Source organism: Coregonus clupeaformis, unplaced genomic scaffold (assembly GCF_020615455.1).
Source record: "Coregonus clupeaformis isolate EN_2021a unplaced genomic scaffold, ASM2061545v1 scaf0575, whole genome shotgun sequence".
NCBI classification, from domain to species: Eukaryota; Metazoa; Chordata; class Actinopteri; order Salmoniformes; family Salmonidae; genus Coregonus; species Coregonus clupeaformis.
The window spans coordinates 19,412-36,279 of record NW_025534030.1 but is presented as its reverse complement, the minus strand read 5'-3'; the positions used below and the strand labels follow the sequence as shown (position 1 = coordinate 36,279).

The following is a 16,868-nucleotide window of genomic DNA, read 5'->3' as shown; positions in this document are numbered from 1 at the left end:
AAGGAGTTCCCACATATGCTGAGCACTTTGGCTGCTCTTTCCTTCACTCTGCCGTCTGACTCATCCCAAACCATCTCAATTGGGTTGAGGTCGGGGATTGTGGGAAGTCAGGTCATCTGAGCAGCACTCTCACTCTTCTTGGTAAAAGCCCTTACAGCCTTGGAGGTGTGTTGGGTACATTGTCCTGTTGAAAAACAAATGATAGTCCCACTAAGCCCAAACCAGATGGGATGGGCGTATCACTGCAGAATGCTGTGGAGCCATGCTGGTTAAGTGTGCCTTGAATTCTAAATAAATCACAGACAGTGTCACCAGCAAAGCACCCCCAAACCATAACACCTCTCCCTCTATGCTTCTACGGTGGGAACTACACATGCAGAGATCATCCATTCACCCACACCGTGTCTCACAAAGACATGGCTGTTTTAACCTAAAATTTGCAATTTCGACTCCAGACCAATGGACACATTTCACCGATCTAATGTCCATTGCTCCTGTTTCTTGGCTAAAGGCAGGCCTCTTCTTATTATTGGTGTTCTTTTAGTAGTGTCTGTTACTTGAACTCTATGAAGTGTTTATTTGGGCTACAATTTCTGAGGCTGGTAACCGAATGAACTTATCCTCTGCAGCAGAGGTAACTCCGGTCTTCCATTCCTGTAGGTCCTCATGAGAGCCAGTTTCATCATAGCGCTTGATGGTTTTTTTGCGACCGCACTTGAAGAAACTTTCAAAGTTCTTGAAATGTTCGTATTAACTGACCTTCATGTCTTAAAGTAATGATGGACTGTCGTTTCTTTTGTGCTTATTTGAGCTGTTCTTGCCGTAATATGGACTTGGTCTTTTACCAAATAGGCTATATTCTGTATACCCCTGGTACCTTGTCATAACACTGATTGGCTCAACGCATTAAGAAGGAAAGAAATTCCATAAATTAACTTTTTAAGAAGGCACACCTGTTAATTGAAATGTGTTCCAGGTGATTACCTCATGAAGCTGGTTGAGATAATGCCAAGAGTGTGCAAAGCTGTGATCAAGGCAAAGGGTGGCTATTTGAAGAATCTCAAATATAACATTTATTTTGATTTGCATATGTGTTAATTCAAAGTCTTGATGTCATCACTATTATTCTACAAATGTAAAAAAATTAAAGAAAAACCCTTGAATGAGTAGGTTGTGTCTATACTTTTGACTGGTAGTGTATATATATAATTATATAGGTATTTGTGGATTCATTTACTTATACTGGTGTATTTCATGAAGGCATTTGATTGCGTTGTCGTTTTTTGTGTGTTTTGAGCTTGAGGGTCCATAAAAAAATCCCATTACTACATGCCTAAATAGAAACCTTGCTACATTGATATATCAGAGTGGTAATCTTTGATAATATTCAATTTCATTATACTCGCAATTGTGATGTGTACATGAACTTTTCTGATGATCTGCATCCTACACATTCAGCAACTAAAGATTGAGTTGACCACAGAGTGAAACAAGAAGGTAGACTTTCGTTCTATTTCAACGATTATCTGTTTTTATTCAAGGCATTGAATTCAATGCCATGTACCAATGTATCAATAGGACCAGGTAGTAGGAGAGTATTCCACTGCACCAATAGGCGCTCAAAGATTTGGCCAGTTCGAAAAAGCAGCTCAGTCCATCCAGATCCCTCTGTAGCATTACTCATTAACCAGTTCAGCTGACCGTATTTGTTTGTTTTGGGGGGATGATGGATGCAACCACAGACGGGTGTTCATTGATTGATGTCAGTTAATCCTTCAACAGTTGGCTAGAACACAGTCCCTAGCACAGAAGACATTTGAGAAGCCTGGATCAAGTTGCATCTTCAGTGGATCAAGACCAAAGTAGTAGGCTACATCTTGCATAAAAACAAACTAGTCAACCTGTCAATATGGATAATAAGAATCTGCCTGCTTGACTGCTACTTAGCTGAGTAATGCTGATCACCTAGATCAATGCTGACTGCTGAGCATGTTTGACTGTTCGAGACTGCTTAATCCTTTGGGATAAAGGTCACAGAGGCTATAATAGGAGCCACTACTGCCATAGCTAATAATACCCAACATGAAGCCCTTTGATTCAGATGTAAGAAATCCTATTGGTGATGGTGCATATTATGTGTCCTATTTAGGAAATGGTGTTACTGGTACCAAAATGTTCAGAAAGTCTGCAAACCACAAATACAAGAGATGAATACACAATGAATGCAATATGATAATGCAACAGGGGGTCTAGATCTGTGCACTACTCCACATTTCAATCATAATTATTGGACTTATCATTCTTCTTTTTGACCCTGAGATATCATCCAATATGACTTAGCCAAGTGTTTAGTATGGCTGTGGTGAGAAAGCAGCGGTAACAGCTAGAGTGGAGAGTTCACCAGCTATCTGTCTGTCGGCCTGGATACCTCCTTTGATCATACTGGATTTATTCCTTCACCCTTCGCATCAGGTGCTCCAGTATTTAAATGTAACCTCTATGGAATCAGGGATTAGTGTCTGTGAAGCTTGCAGTGAGGTTGGCGCCTTCCGCGCAGGTCCTGGTAAATATTAGACTAGAGCAGCCTGGGAATCACTGACAGCTGACCTAGATAAGAGGACATTGGAGCAAGTTAATGATTCAACCAGTGTTACAGAGGGACAGACCGCTGCTTAAATGTCCCGTTTGGGGATGAAGAGAGAGACTGGATGGGTTGGTGTGTGCAGAGAGAAAGGGGAATACACTTTGCCTTAAATTGGTCTGATTCCTTGTCTCGGACGACCTGACTCTGTGATTATTACGCATCATGGCTAAGCTGGTGGAGTGTGTGCCCAACTTCTCAGAGGCCGGAACAAAAAGGGGAGTGGGCATGGAGATACAGAAAGTGGATTACCTGTTGGCACAGCAGAAGGAAGCTGTTAGTAGTAGTCTGTGGTGTGATTAACACAATGCATGATAGCTTTATATTGGTCATGTAAGAAGACTTTCTGTCTGAATCATCGATCTTGATTACCAAGAACATTATTTTTATTTGACATTTTTTTCTATATTTTATGAGATCAGTGTCTGGAATCAAGGGGGCTCATGGAGCCTGTGAATACCTAAGCAAACAAACAAACCAATTACAAACAATTTTACAGTATAATCTCAATCCTGAATATGATCTCGAGATACCAACAAAATGTTTTCTGAACAACTGTATGTGGACGAAACCTATTATAAGAGTCAATGTGACTTGCTTCCATTCCAGGTGATTGATGCCATAGTAGAGGCTATCTCCAGCACGGAGGGATGCAGTCTGTCGACGTGGACCCTGGATCCTCCACCAACCGTACAGTCTACACCTTCGTAGGCTCGCCACAGGCTGTGGTGGAGGGGTGCACTGAACGCTGCACGCACTGCCTTCCCACCTCATTGATATGACCAAACACTCAGGTGGGAGATAGAGAGAGAGGCTAAAAGAGAGACAGAAACTGCTGACCCCTCTCATATGACTTAGTCAAACAGTTATGTTCAAAGGCTATAGTTCAAAGATACCACACGACTCCTCTCCACCTCACTTTAAGTGTAAATAAGGGGTAGCTAAGTACTGTTGATAAGTTGTTTAGTGTCGTTTGTTTGTTGTAGGGGAGCATCCACGGATGGGCGCCATGGACGTGTGCCCCTTCATCCCTGTCCAGAATGTCACTATGGAGGACTGTGTCAACTGTGCCAACATTTTTTGCCCAGCAGTTAACAGATGTGCTGCATGTACCTGGTAGGTTTTCCTCTCTGATCTATTGACCTATGGTTTACATACTGGCCATTTACTTAGCTGTAGACAAAGCCAGTTTCAGTGCAGTGCCCCTTGATTCTGTGGATTCTGTCCTATATGGTATTGCTCTCAAAAAGCCACATAAAGGTGAATAAGACACGTTGTCGTTTCTCCACAGTGTATCTTTATGGAGAAGCAGCGAGGAAAGAGAACAGGAGATCTCTTCCCTCTGTCCGGGCAGGAGAGTATGAGGCCTTGTCTGAGAAAGTGAGTTTGACCTAACTTCATTGTATTCATACCCTATGGGCAACATTTCCCATCATTGTAAAAGAGCATAGATCTGCGAAAAATAAGCTAAAAATCAAAGGCAGTACTTTCACTACTTTCAGTTATCTGCTTGCTCTGCCCTCATATCTAGCCTCACATAGAAGTGTTTTACCATTCTATTTTCAAGACAACCAGGGCTACAAGTGGAACACAACACAGGTTGACATAAACAGTTGCATTCATTCGTTTTACTGTCAATAAATGTCAATAAAAAATAAAGTTCGCCAAGCAAAAACCTGATAAAAATGTTATTTATAAGAATGCTGTAAGTACAGATTGTTTGCTCAGTGGGAAATGAATATCCATCTAGTCAGTGACAACTGTGTGGAGATTGGTGTTTGTGACAGCAACTATGTGAACTTATTACAGTATTATACATTATGTGCAATAATTGTGTATGTAGAAGATCTCTTACCTTTATAACGACTCTTGTGTGGCTTGTGAGCGTCATAGAGCAAAGTTCATGAGAGTCTCAGCTTTTCATATTGGGGTCATAATAGTTCGTAGCTCAAACCGTTCTGACTTTACAGACGTTTTTGTGAGAATAACCATTTTCTGGATCCGCCCTTGTCTCACAAACACTGCTCTAGCTTAACCCCCAGGCTAATGGTTGGCATCAGCGGATGCAGAAGAAATAGACGAATCCAATGTAAAACAAAACAAAGTCTGTAGCTCAAACACACAATGTTTAAGAGGGGTCTGAAGCACTAAATTATGCCGCTGTGTCTGTTATCCTCAGTTGAAGAGGACAGAGTGGGCTCCTGACTATGGCCCTGCCACCTTCGTGCCCTCCTGGGGAGCTACAGTAACAGGCGCTCGCAAATTCCTGGTTGCCTACAACATAAACCTTCTCAGCACCAAGGAACAAGCCCACCGGATCGCACTAGATATCCGGGAACAGGGCAGAAGCAAAGACCAGGTAGGGTAGGCTCGCTACTGTACATCTTGATCATCCAATGTCAGAGATGACTGACACACAGCTACTTTGGAAGAGATTCCTTCACATCTTTGTGTGACATTGTTGTTATCCTCTTCTTTATGACTGATGCTGAACTAATAAAGGCCTCCCTTTTGAGTCATATGCCTTGTCTGCTTCCAAAGAGAGTAACATGATTGATTTGTATTGTAGCCGGGTCTGCTGAAGAACGTGCAGGAATGGGCTGGTACCTGGAAGAGGCGAACATAGCCCAGGTGTCCACCAACATCCTGGACTTTGAGCTGACACCCGTCCACACTGTTTACGAAGAGATCTGCAGAGCTGCCAAGGCAAGGAGCTACCACAACCACAACAACCACAGCTGAAAACAGTACAACCTTATTGTACTAAACCCTCTCACTGATCTGGTGTTTTGAACCAGTGACTTAAGGACAACGAATAATGTCAACACGTTGAGCCACTTTGACACCTCTCCTTCCTTCCTCTTCTCCCCAGGACCTGAACCTGCCAGTGGTGGGCTCTCAGATTGTAGGCCTCATGCCTCTGAGAGCCGTGTTGGACTGTGCTGACTTCTACATCCAGAGAGACAGGCTCTTCATTGTGGAGGAGGAGCACAAGGTCCGCCTGGTCATCAGTAAACTTGGGCTTGATTCACTTGGGCCTTTCGACCCCAAAGAGAGAATCATAGAGTGAGTGCAGATCTATTGGATCTATTTCTATCTCTGGAATGTGCTGGACATGGTTTTTAAAGCCAGGCAGCAGACTGCTATGGCCATATAAATATAATCTATATATGAGAGTACCAATGAGTGCACTATTTCCATGGTCTAAGGGACTTTTACATTCTAGTCATTCAAATCTATTTCTATGGTTGTGGCGCTAGGTACATGGTGGAGAGGACTGACAAGGACAAGCGTCTGGTGTCTCTGTCTCTGCAGCAGTTTGTCCGCAGCGTGGGGGCCAGAACCGCTGCTCCAGGAGGAGGGTCAGTCTCTGCTGCCGTCGCTGCAATGGTACAACCATCTTTAATATCATGTAGATTACTATATTCCCTTTATGACATTGCCCAGCACATAGGAATAAACCAATATAAAGTAGGTACAATACAAGGAGGAGTCAAAGGTGTGTGTGTGTGTCTGTGTGTGTGCACGTTTCAGGGGGCTGCTCTAGGAGCCATGGTGGGTCAGATGACCTATGGGAAGAGGCAGTTTGACAGCCTGGACAGTATCATGAGGAGACTCATCCCTCCCTTCCATCAGGCCATGAATGAACTGCTGGTAATGGTGGACGCAGACTCCAAGGCATTCAGTCGCTACATGGTGAGAGGAAAACATAGCATGGTTAAACCAGATTGAAGCCTTCAGTCTGGTTTAACCGGGCTAGGGAAAGCAGGAACTATACAGGGAAGAACTAGCCTGAAATCCTAAAATAATATTTTCCACTATGGTTAAACCAGATCGAAGCCTTCAGTCTGGTTTAACCGGCTAAGGGAAAGCAGGAACTATACAGAGAAGAACTAGCCTGAAATCCTAAAATAATATTTTCCACTATTGTTTCACTTTATTCCGTTTCAGAGCATATTCAGATTGGATTCCAAGCTAAGAAAGAAAGACTTAGCTAAACTTATGCTTTGGAAAAAAAGAAATAAATAAATATGTTTTATTGTCACATAGGTGCAGTGAAATGTGTTGTTTTACAGGGTCAGCCATAGTAGTACGGCGCCCTGGAACAAATTCCGGGTTAAGTGCCTTGCTCAAGGGCACAGACTAATTTTTCACCTTGTCGGCTCAGGCATTCGAACCAGCAACCTTTCGGATACTGCCCCAATGCTCTAACCGCTAGGCTACCTGCCGCCTGATGCGACCCTACCTGATGCGACCTTGCCCTGCCTTTTAGCTAAGCAGAGAGTCATACAAAATATGATGAATATTTCTTCTGATTATAAAAGTTCAGGTGAAGAATGAGTGGTAAAAGCTGTTTTTGTTCCTTGTAAATGCTTACGTTGAAGGTTCGACCCAAGGTAAGATCTTGATGTTTGCTGTCTTGTGGCTTTACTATGAAAATGTAGTAGAATGTAATATTTTAGTGGAAAAGGAGAGTTGATATAACCTTCAGGGAACAAAGAAGAGTTTAGTACAACTATCTAGATCTTTTTGACTCTGTCAATGAACCTGTCAATGAATCACTTCCATCTAACATAGTAGTTATAGCCGGTCCCTTGTCAAACGGCTGTTGCATTCTCACCATTGTTGAATTTTGTTGAATGTTGATGGTATTACATTATGTGTTTAATTGTGATGTGAGAATAAATGTGGCTTGTATAGGCTTTGCTGACACTATATGCAGTCTTATCATTTACTCCTGTTTTATATGGTTTCACTTTCTCTGTTTCAGGCTGCATTGAAGATGCCAAGAAACACAACAGATGAAGTTAGAAGGTGATTGCCACGCTACAATATATGGCAGTTCTGTCGAATCCAAGATGTCATTAAAGTAGTTGTGTAATTACGCACACACACACACACATCTCTAAACAGCACAGCACGTTGGAACTGCTTCAAACCATTTATGGAATCTTTACTTCAGATTGAGATCTATGGAAACTCATTACTGTACATTCTCCTGTATCCTGCCCTCACCTGTCCTCACACGTCACCTCATTTTACCTGGAAAGCAACCTGGCCTATCCCTGTACACGTGTAAAGCAGGCTTTCCCATAGACTAGTTTACTGTAGTTCATTTACCGTCAGCCCACCTGATCTTACAGTATGTAAGGTGTAGTCTTGTAGTCATGGTGTAGTCTTGTCATGCTCCAAATCTATCTCATCTCTCTACTCTTCCTCTTTCCTATACCTTTCCCCACCCCTAATCCTGCCTCTGCCCCTACCCTGGTCTTGCTTCTAACCTGCCTCTTCCCCTATCCCTACCTAATCCTGCCTTACCATTACCCCTACCCCTGTTCCTGCCCCAGGAGGGAAGCTGCCATGCAGGAGGGTCTGAAGCAGGCCGTGGAGGTCCCACTGTCTCTGGCTGAACGAGTCAACCTGCTGTGGCCTTGTCTACAGGAAATGGTGCTCTACGGAAACGTGGCCTGCAAGTCTGACCTCCAGGTACTGTATGAGGGGTCTAACTGAGAGACAGTTTTACAGTGACTGAAACCATGAACAGAGTCCCTGTCTGTCTATGGACTTCTCTACACATACCATCCTACTGGCATTATGTAAAACAGCATTCCAAAACGTCAGGACACTGTTAAGCATGGTTGCAAAATGTTTTCTGACAGATGCCCCAGAGTTATGACATGTATTGTACTGTAGACAGCCTACAAAACATCTTCCTTATATGGTTATTTTCATGGCATTGCAGGTAGCGGCTAAAGCCCTGGAAACAGCAGTGTTTGGAGCCTACTACAACGTTGTGATCAACCTCAAGGATATCACAGATGAGTCCTTCAAAGTGACTGTAAGTTACAATGTAGCCTATAGGTCTTTCTCACTCCAAACCTGCTGCCTAGGTTACAACATAGGTAATCTATCAATACTGGAAAATGAATCAAAACAAAAAAAGGCAAGATTTTGGTGAGCCAGTGACTTATTACATTGTTATACGCTTATTTCATAGTTACACTTGTACATTAGTGTTTTGTGTTTTGCAGACTCAACAGAGAGCATCAGCTCTACTTACTGAGGCCAGGGAGACTGCTAATGCAGTCCTGGATGCTCCAGAGAGAAAAGAGTGAAGTTACCACATTACCAAAGCATCACCCTAGGCCTCAAACCAGCCTTTCACAACCATCAATTCTATTACACTTTACAAAATAAACTGGGTTCACATAAATAAATACTTTATCAACTACTTCTCAAATGGTTCTCCTTTGCTTTGTAAGAATTCACTAAATACTTGCATAACTGAGCACAGTCCCCTGTAGCTCAGTTGGTAGAGCATGGCGCTTGCAATGCCAGGGTTGTGGGTTCGTTTCCCACGGGGGGCCAGTATGAAAATGTATGCACTCACTAACTGTAAGTCGCTCTGGATAAGAGCGTCTGCTAAATGACTAAAATGTAAAATGTAAATAATGTACTGTATAGCAGCAGCCTACACCAATCCAGTACATCACAGTGTTCTTATCCAGAGCGACTTACAGGCTCAATTAGGGTTAAGTGCCTTGCTCAAGGGCACATCGGCAGATTTTTCACCTACTTAGCTCGGGGATTCAAACCAGCAACCTTTCGGTTACTGGTCCAACCTCTTAACCGCTAGGCTACCTGCCGCCCTTGAATCACATGAAATAGAATAGTACTAAGTGGCTCTGGATAAGAGCGTCTGCTAAATGACTCAAATGTAAACGTACTACAATGGTTCCTCTTCTCTCTTCACATGAAGTTAAGATGATAGAGTAGTATTATTTGCTTACGAATGACAAAGTGATGCAAGGTGGGTTACAAGGACATGAACCCCATCCATACCTCAGCTCCACCTGTGTAGTACAATAGCCAGGATGACATGACGGGAATAAAAAGGGTGTAGTTTATCCAGTTCCTATAAGAGAACATCCTTCACACAAGACAAAGGGCAGAATCGAGAGCTGCTTACCAACCAGTTACAGGCGTGTACACTCTTCATTTAATCTGCATTCTATGTTAAAACTGTCAAATATATGCATTATTTGTTTTCTGCCACATATTCAGTATTTGCATATCTCAAATGAGTATTCATTATTCTTTTGATTACATGTAATGTATTGGAATACATTTAGATTTTGAACAAGGAACTTTTGGGCAGATCAATCTGTTTTATAACTTTATAATAATATGATAAAACAGTGATTATAAAACTTAATCTGACGTTCTGTGTGAATTCTGATGAATGTGCTCTTCTAACTGGCATTGGCAACAATTCTCTTTGAGGCATTCTATCAACAAGATAAACTGGTTTAATAATGTACGTACTGTACACTGACTCCACCCTAAAGTGTTTTGTTGACACGACAGGTAACCTAGAGGCCCCTGGTTTGAATACCCGACCCGACAAGGTGAAAAATCAGTCGATGTGCCCTTGAGCAAGGCACTTAACCTTAATTTGCTCCAGAGGCGCTGTAGTACTATGACTGACCCTTTAAAACAACACATGTTACTGCACTTACCCAGTGTATGTGACAATAAAACATGTTTTATTTTTGACAATGGTATTTTTGGAAACTTGAAAATGTTTGGCAGCAGCGCAGGTAAAAATCCTCATTATTTTGTCTGCTCTTTGTATAACATTTCATTAACATATTTTACCTAGCAGTGTTTTAATGATAATTCTCCTTTTGACTGATTTCTGATTCCCTCTTCTAGGGGGTTGTCACCCCTCAAGGTACGACTTAGATCAGCAGATACAGCCCCATGGTGGCCCAGGGGGATCGGGGGGCTGTCCTCCTGGGGAGAAGGACCACCACTCTGGGGGACGAGACCATGGTCCTCCAGAGGGTTGCTACCCCCCAGACGGCAGGCAGTGTTGACCATGGAGGCAGACACATCCCTGGTGGTAGAGAAGGTGGTCACCACGGTTGCCATGGAGATCATGGCGGTAAACACGGTAGCCCTGATCATAGAGACCACCATGGTCATGGTAGTGATAGCGATGGTGCTCACGGTCATGGTCATGGGCACGGCCATGGAGGAGGCCATGGGCATCACCACAAGAGGCACTGAAGAGTAATAGAGTACTACACTTTACTCTCTATAAGTGAAATTCAGCCATGATTTTCTGAATTACCTTTTCCCCATAACTCTATATATCATTCATGTATTTTACATTGTAATGTGTATAAACCCATTGTATAAACTTGCTTCCAATTGTATTTTAATAATCTGTCAAACTGATAATAATCCATTGAAGCAAACTGTTGGGCAAATTGAGTTTTCCTTTGAAGATTTACAAAAATTATGGTAACAACACAAACAACTTTATCTTATGGTCAAAATATTGTGTGCTACCCATATTTACTCAGTAGCCATGCAGCTAACATTGAAATAACCCACAGTCCAAACAATACTGAGTGACTTGTTTTGATGGCCACAAAGGCCAGGTTTCATGCCAAGGTAAACACCCACAATGACGAGGTCATCCTGTTATTCAGGCGAGAAGACAAAACATTCTCTCACAGTCAATGACAAAGATATGAGAGAACAGTGAGGTCGCAAGCCGCCAACTGCATCTGTCCTAGGGGCCAAACATGAAAGGAAATCATATTTTGAAGGAGTTTATTGGTTTGAGGAAAAAAGGAAATTAAACCATTTTCCCCCCAAAAATGTGTTTGATACAGATGCATGGTGTTTGGTTTAAACTACAAAATTGGCAGACACTTTGGATTGTGACCTCTGCTCTGGCTTGTTGTATAGGGGCATAAGCAATTGGTACCACTCATGATCTGTGCATCCCTCAAGTGGCATTCTTGCTTCCAGTATTAAAGGCAACTTACTTGTGATTCGATTAATGAATATGATATTGCTATTGAATAACTAATCTCAAGTGTTAGTGTTGCTTTCATTGGATTTGACTGACTTCAAATCAAATCAAATTTTATTGGTCACATGCGCCGAATACAACAGGTGCAGACATTACAGGTCATCCCCAGTCCCTGTTGCACATCCCCAGTCCCTGTTGCACAAGAAGCATCGTATGTATGAGTGTTTATATTGTTCATCTGTGTATGTGCAGGTCAACCTAATTATTTCAAGCCAATTTAAGTCTGAACTGTAACTAGGCCACTCAGGAACATTCAATGCCGTCTTGGTAAGCAACTCCACTGTATATTTGGCCTTGTGTTTTAGATTATTGTCCTGCTGAAAGATGAATTTGTCTCCCAGTGTCTGTTGGAAAGCAAACTCAAACAGGTTTTCCTCTAGGATTTTGCCTGTGCCGATGACAAGGATACCCATAACATGATGCAGTCACCACCAAGCTTGAAAATATGAAGAGTGGTACTCAGTGATGTGTTGTGTTGGATTTGCTCCAAACATAACACTTAGTATTCAGGTTATAAAGTTAATTTATTTGCCATATTTTTTGCTGTTTTACTTTATTGCAAACAGGTTGCATGTTTTAGAATATTTGTATTCTGTACAGGCTTCCTTCTGTTGACTGTCATTTAGATTAGTATAGTGGAGTAACTACAATGCTGTTGATCTATCCTCAGTTCTCTTATCATAGCCATTAAACTCTGTTTTAAAATCACCATTGGCCTCATGATGAAATCCCTGAGCGGTTTCCTTCCCCTCCGGCAACTGAGTTAGGAAGGACGTCTGTATCTTTGTAGTGACTGGGTGTATTTATACGCCATTCAAAGTGTAATTAATAACTTCACCATGCTCAAAGGTATACTCAATGTCATAATTTTTATAACCCATCTACCAATAGGTTGCCCTTCTTTGCGAGGCATTGGAAAACCTCCCTGGTCTTTGTGGTTGAATCTGTGTTTGATATTCACTACTCGACTGAGGGACCTTACAGATAATTGTATGTGTGGGGTACAGACATGAGGTAGTCATTAAAAAAATCATGTTAAACACTATTATTGCACACAGAGTGAGTCCATGCAACTTATTATGCGACTTGTTATGCAAATGATTACTCCTGAACTTATTTAGGCTTGCCAAAACAAAGTGGTTGAATGCTTATTGACTCAAGACATTTCAGCTTTTCATTTTTTACTCATTTCTAAAAACATAATTCCACTTTCACATTATGGGGTATTGTGTGTAAGCCAGTGACACAAAATCTAAATTGAATCAATTTTATATAAGTCAAGGGGTGTGAATACTTTCTGAAGGCAATGTAGTTAGTTAAGTGCTTTATGTTTATACACATTATCACCTAATTATTCATTGTTTCCAGTTCAGTAAAGTGAGTGCACTATATAATGTATATTTCTACAGTAATTGTGTATGCTTCAAATTGACTCTATACAAAAAAAAGTTAACTTTCCGAATGCACTGTATTCAGACCCCATGACTTTTTCCACATTTTGTTACGTTACAGTCTTATTCTAAAATTGATTACATTATTTATTCCCCTCATCACTCCACACACAATACCCCATAATGACATGGTGAAAACAGGTTTTTAGAAATTGTTGCAAAAAAATAACAATAAAATAATAATAATATTCACACAAGTATTCAGACCCTTTGCTATGAGACTCGAAATTGAGATGTTTCTACAACTTGGAGTCCACCTGTGGTAAATTCAATTGATTGGACATGATTTTGAAAGGTACACCTATCTATATAAGGTCCCACAGTTGACAGTGCATGTCAGAGCAAAAACCAAGCCATGAGGTCGAAGGAATTGTCCGTAGAGCTTCGAGACAGGATTGTGTCGAGGCACAGATCTGGGGAAGGGTACCAAAACATTTCTGCAGCATTGAAGGTCCCCAAGAACACAGTCGCCTCCATCATTCTCAAATGGAAGAAGTTTGGAACCAACAAGACCCTTCCTAGAGCTGACCGCCCGGCCAAACTGAGCAATAGGGGGAGAAGGGCCTTGGTCAGGGAGGGACCAAGATCCTGATGGTCACTCTGACAGAGCTCCAAAGTTCCTCTGTGGAGATGGGGGAGCCTTCCAGAAGGACAACTATCTATGCAGCACTCCACCAATCCTGCCTTTATGGTAGAGTGGCCAGACGGAAGTCACTCCTCAGTAAAAGGCACATGACAGCCCACTTGGAGTTTGCCAAAAGGCACCTAAAGGACTCTCAGACCATGAGAAACAAGATTCTCTGGTCTGATGAAACCAAGATTGAACTCTTTGGCCTGAATGCCAAGCGTCACGTCTGGAGGAAACCTGGTACCATCCCTACAGTGAAGCATGGTGGTGGCAGCATCATGCTGTGGGGATGTTTTTCAGCAGCAGGGACTGGGAGAGTAGTCAGAATCGAGGGAAAGATTAAAGGAGCAAAGTACAGAGAGATCCTTGATGAAAACCTGCTCCAGAGCGCTCAAGACCTCAGACTGGGGCGAAGGTTCACCTTCCAACAGGACAATGACCCTAAGCACACAACCAAGACAACGCAGGCATGGCTTTGGGACAAGTCTCTGAATGTCCTTGAGTGGCCCAGGCAGAGCCCGGACTTGAACCCGATCGAACATCTCTGGAAAGATCTGAAAATAGTTGTGCAGCGATACTTCCCATCCAACCTGACAGAGCTTGAGAAGAATGGGAAAAACTCCCCAAATACAGGTGTGCCAAGCTTGTAGCGTCATACCCAAGAAGACTCGAGGCTGTAATCGCTGCCAAAGGTGCTTTAACAAACTACTAAGTAAAGGGTTTGAGTACTTATGTAAATGTGATATTTCATTTTAATTTTTTGTATACATTTACAAAAATGTCTAAAAACATGTTTTTGCTTTGTCATTATGGGGTAATGTGTATAGATTGATGAGGGGGGAAAAAAACAATTTAATCAATTTTAGAATAAGGCTGTAACGTAACAAAATGTGGAAAAGGTCAAGGGGTCTGAATACTTTCCGAATGCACTGCATTCTGACTACCAAAGTTCAAGGGCAAAACAAACATTCAAAACATTGATTTATCACTTCATGGATACAGCAGTGTCAATGGCATTACTATCATGTCTTGTCACACAAGTTTACTTATGTCAGCTACAGTGCCTTGCAAATGTATTCATCCCCCTTGGCGTTTTTCCTATTTTGTTGCCTTACAACCTGGAATTAAAATGGATTTTTCGGGGGTTTGTATAATTTGATTTGCACAACATGCCTACCACTTTGAAGATGCAAAATACTTTTTATTGTGAAACAAACAACAAATAAGACAAAAAAACTGAAAACTTGATCGTGCATAACTTGATCGTGCATAACTATTCACCCCCCCAAAGTCAATACTTTGTAGAGCCACCTTTTGCAGCAATTACAGCTGCAAGTCTCTTGGGGTATGTCTCTATAAGCTTGGCACATCTAGTCACTGGGATTTTTGCCCATTCTTCAAGGCAAAACTGCTCCAGCTCCTTCAAGTTGGATGGCTTCTGCTGGTGTATAGCAATCTTTAAGTCATACCACAGATTCTCAATTGGATTCAGGTCTGGGCTTTGACTAGGCCATTCCAAGACATTTAAATGTCTCCCCTTAAACCACTCAAGTGTTGCTTTAACAGTATGCTTAGGGTCATTGTCCTGCTGGAAGGTGAACCTCCGTCCCAGTCTCAAATCTCTGGAAGATTGAAACAGGGTTCCCTCAAGAATTTCCCTATATTTAGCGCCATCCATCATTCCTTCAAATCTGACCAGTTTCCCAGTCCCTGCCGATGCAAAACATCTCCACAGCATGATGCTGCCACCACCATGCTTCACTGTGGGGATGGTGTTCTTGGGGTGATGAGAGGTGTTGGGGAGTCTCCCACATGGCTTTTGGCGAACAACAAACATGTTTGCTTATTTTTTTCTTTAAGCAATGGCTTTTTTCTGGCCACTCTTCCGTAAAGCCCAGCTCTGTGGAGTCTACGGCTTAAAGTGGACAGATACTCCAATTTCCGCTGTGGAGCTTTGCAGCTCCTTTTTGTTGCCTCTGATTAAGGCCTTCCTTGCCTGGTCCGTGAGTTTTGGTGGGTGGCCCTCTCTTGGCAGGGTTGTTGTGGTGCCATATTCTTTCCATTTTTTAAAATAATGGATTTAAATGGTGCTCTGTGGGATATTCAAAGTTTCAGATATTTTTTTATAACCCAACCCTGATATGTACTTCTCCACAACTTTGTCCCTGACCTGTTTGGAGAGCTCCTTGGTCTTCATGGTGCCGCTTGCTTGGTGGTTCCCCTTGCTTAGTGGTGTTGCAGACAGGTGACAGATCATGTAACACTTAGATTGCACACAGGTGGACTTTATTTAACTAATTATGTGACTTCTGAAGGTAATTGGTTGCACCAGATCTCATTTAGGGGCTTCATAGCAAAGGGGGTGGATACATATGCACGCACCACCTATCCTTTATTTATTTTTTTGAATTTTTTTAAACAAGTTATTTTTTTTATTTCACTTCACCAATTTTGAGTATTTTGTGTATGTCCATTATATGAAATCCAAATGAAAATCCATTTAAATTACAGGTTATAATGCAACAAAATAGGAAAAACGCCAAGGGGGATGAACACTTTTGCAAGGCACTGTATATGGTTTTACACTGATTTTATCTACAGTTATAGACAGTGCATTACACTTTAATGAATGTTTTTCGTTCGTAACAACTCCACAATGGTGGACTTTAAATCTTGCCATACTCACCCAAAAGCCTATTTTGGGTAGAGATACAATAGTCGTCATTATAGGCCTATATGAAAGCATAACACTAAGACTATCCTACCCATAACTAATGGAGCACTTTTTAAAAAGTGTAAAATAAACATATACTTGAAAAGTCAGGTTGTTTTGGTGAGAACTCGTCTGTTTGTGTGTATGTGTTTGTGTCATTGACTATGGGAGGGACAGCAAGTACATTGCAGGGCATTGCATTCAAAATCTTAAACCCTAAACTATTGTACTAAAAGTACTAAGGCAACTTACTTGTGATTTGATGAATGACTATGATATTGTTATTGAATAACTAATCTCAAGTGACTTGACTTTGTATCCCCAGTCCCTGTTGCACAAGAAGCCTCGTATGTATGAGTGTTTATTGTTCATCTGTGTAGCTGCAGGTCAACTTCAACATTAACTAACTATTTTGAATGTACCACAGGTGTATACTGATGTCATCAGTTTGTTTGTTTTCATTCAAGTATATCTGCTTCAGCTGTGTGTTGCAGGCAATGGAGATATATTTGTTTCAATGATCAAACAATAAATAAAGAAATAAC

At 41.7% G+C, this 16,868-nt stretch overlaps 1 pseudogene; it reads left to right on the top strand.

Moving 5' to 3' along the window:
• The first annotated feature begins 3,291 nt into the window (after positions 1-3,291).
• Positions 3,292-8,873, top strand: LOC123485112 (annotated as a pseudogene).
• Positions 8,874-16,868: the final 7,995 nt, after the last annotated feature.